Below are 3164 nucleotides of genomic sequence, written 5' to 3' on the forward strand. Positions count from 1 at the left end.
CCATGAACAACTTAATCCTAGTGAAACTTTCACGGGTAAAGTAAAATTTTAGGATATACAATAACTGAATGAGGTCCACCATTACATACACATTGGTGTCCTCAGGACTTCAATGTCATTATTTTTTTCTGTTGCATTCCTATGCAATATAAATGGCATTATTTTAGCACTCACGGTGGAATCTGCCTGCTGCCTGCCTACTTACTGCTTACAACAGTATGTCTGGCCTCCTTCAAAAATACAAACTCAAACAAATCATGCAATTTAATGGTTGATGAAATCATGTAATTTGACTTAAAAATGGAAAAAATCTGTAGTAAAAATCAGCCTGACTGAGCACAAGTGTATTTAGGCACACAAGGAAAGGTGAGAGGGTGTTCACTTGGTATGTACTCCAAATGCTATCAGATTGGTTTTCTGCATCAATTCATGAGGAAAAACCTTCTCAGGAAAATGACAATTACCAAGATGGGTCAAAACTATCTTGGAGCAATTGCACTCCATCCTCCCAACTATTCTGAGCAGTTTTTCATCATTCCTTCATATACATTTCCCCATTCCTTCATACACATTTGTTCTTTTCACCTAGATTTTATAGCTTAAGGACATGAAAATGTTCTTGCCACAAAGCTATCTCCAAAATTCAGTCAGATGTCATTAGTACAGTAATGAAGTTCATTCATGAAGGAAAAGGTTCTTCAAGCATCCAATATCTTGCTCACCCTGGAAGACAGTTACAGAGTATGGTTATTTGATTAAATCCTGCAAGAATGTACTTTAATGGAGAAGCATTATTTTAGATAAAGAAAAATTTTAGGTTTTAATTAGAGTAAGCACATCAAGCAAAATAATCAGAATGTTTACAGATCAACTTCATTAGCAGTATTGGCAGGAGGTTAAATTACCCAGTCCTGTATCAAACCATCTTACTTATAACCCACAAAAACCATTACTGTGATCCTAAAGATTTTCCAAAAAAATAAGCCTCCCCACAGTCCACTGAGCTGACCTTTTAAATCAAATCCAACTGATGTGAATGTTCTTCAAACTTTCCCTGTTGCTGGGCATTTCCATACTTAGAGGAAAGTTGAAATGTAACCCATTTTGATATATCTATATTTATTAGAACTGTTAAACTTGCTAACAAATCAGACAGAGAAATCAGAACTTGAGTACAATGTGAGATTTGGGGGGGCGGGGGAGGTGTGAAGAACGTAGTCAAGAGAGACCAATCATGCACCTCAAAGACACAGTCTCAGTTAAGAGTACGATCTGCAAACAAAATTACTGTTTGGAAAGGACAAGTGCAAACTCAGTGAACAGTAGCCTCATGTACATCACCCTCCAAAAGACAATATGCACAAGGTAGTTCTACTTTCTGACTGATCTCACTACTTAGTATTACTTTCACACAGTACTTGGCACAGCACAGCTGATACACATCAAGTTCAGAAACTTAATTTTGCTGGCAAAATGGCAAAAATACATTCTTACATGAACCTCTTACATGTCCCCTTGATCACCAGCAAGGATCTTCAACAAGGGTCTTCCCTGCCAGATCCAGCAATATCAGCTGAGGCAGCAGGGGTTGTTTCCTTCTGCAGCTGTGGATTTAGTTTAGCTCATAAACTGCACTCCAGGGAACACCCTCTGCAAATAGAAGAGGGTAACCCTAGAAGGGGAACTTGAAATCCATGTATCCTCTACATGGGTCTTGTTACCCTCCAACCCATTTCCAGTTGTGCCTTACATATGTGATTCCAAGCAGTAACTAATCCAGTCCAAGTGACTGCCTTAGTTTTACCGAGTTTCCTGTGAACAAATCTGAGGAGGAAAAATCCTTATTTGTAATAACGTCTTATTTCTCTTCAAGTTGATCCCTTTATGAGTACACTGGGGTATAAAGAACTGGGTTTTGGTAGTGGTGGTGGGGTTGCAGAAGTGGCGTCAGTAGAAAGAGGTGTGGGGCTGCCCAGTGTCAAACTCAGCTGACCCAGCCAAAGTTTGTCACACCTCTGAAAAATATTTTAAGAAAGGGCAGAAAAAGCTCAGACTGAGAGGGCCAGTGTATGGTACCGACAGAGCAACAGGGTCACAGCAGGAGGCGCTCCATACTGGAGCAGGTACAACCCCAAAGGGATTGCAGCTCAGGCTAGAGCAGATACACCCGCGATAGGACTTCAGTCAATGGAGGACGCTCACCAGAGCACAATAAACACAGAGAGCTGCAGAAGAATAAAGAAGAAGCAGCAAAGAGAAACTGTTACATACTGACCTCTAACTCCTGCATCATACATCTTGCTCTCTTAAAGTACTTGCACCAGTAACAAGAGGAGAGGGAGGTGTCTGGAGTGAAGTTAAGCCCAGAAGAGGGGGAGGAAAAGTGTTTTCACAAAGTGTTTAAATGTTTGTTATCTTTGTTTCCCAATGCCCAAATCACTAACTAAATGTTTATGTTAATGGGCAGTAAATTACTTTAATCCTCAGCTGGAATCTGTTTTGTCAACAGTAACTGGTGAATGATTTCCTTGGCTTTATCTTGACTCCTGAGTTTTCTCACTCCTGTTCTGTTTTCTCTGTTCCTCCCCCAGCCCTGTTCTCTTGAGGAAGTGGAAGTGTGAGAGCTTGGCTGCCAGCTGAAACCAACCCATCACACTGAGGAATGTGTCTAGAGTTTTAAATTTTTAATTACCTGGGAGTACAAATTTGACAGCATAACAAGCTGTTTCCGTAAAGGCCTTACTTGATCAAATTCAGGTTTCTTGCAAATAACATTATTCATGCTAATTAAAATACCTTCATCAGAAATTAGAAAATAAATAGCACCAAAGGAATACTTTTTAAAAAGGCCCATCTCGCTCAAAGCATAGAGTATGAATTTTAATTTTTCTTCAAAAAAGAAATAAAATATCAGCCAATACTAACCCTTTAGGAGTTGCTTAAGGTAAAAATTTGATATCCTATAAAGAATAAGGCTTTTTTTACAGAAATGTTTTTCAGCAGATAACTGAGACACATTTGAGCATCTATTTTATAACTTTTCTGTCCTTGAAATTGAGAAAATTAACTAGGGCTGTGTTAAATATTTTGATAAATTGTTATCAAGATATATTTCTCTCTTTTCTTTCTTCTTTCTATAATAAGAATCACAGTCCCTGTCACCA

The 3164-nt window shown here is 38.7% G+C and overlaps 1 long non-coding RNA gene across 1 annotated transcript; it reads right to left on the reverse strand.

The window, feature by feature from the left end:
- Positions 1-624: 624 nt before the first annotated feature.
- Positions 625-2393, reverse strand: LOC134562915 (uncharacterized). The gene is made up of 3 exons (XR_010083287.1): positions 2276-2393; positions 1495-1650; positions 625-723 (listed from the first exon to the last, which is right to left on the reverse strand). It is a non-coding gene; the product is annotated as an uncharacterized LOC134562915 (long non-coding RNA).
- Between the last annotated feature and the right edge of the window lie 771 nt (positions 2394-3164).

The sequence above is a fragment of the Prinia subflava genome, chromosome 1 (assembly GCF_021018805.1).
Source record: "Prinia subflava isolate CZ2003 ecotype Zambia chromosome 1, Cam_Psub_1.2, whole genome shotgun sequence".
NCBI classification, from domain to species: Eukaryota; Metazoa; Chordata; class Aves; order Passeriformes; family Cisticolidae; genus Prinia; species Prinia subflava.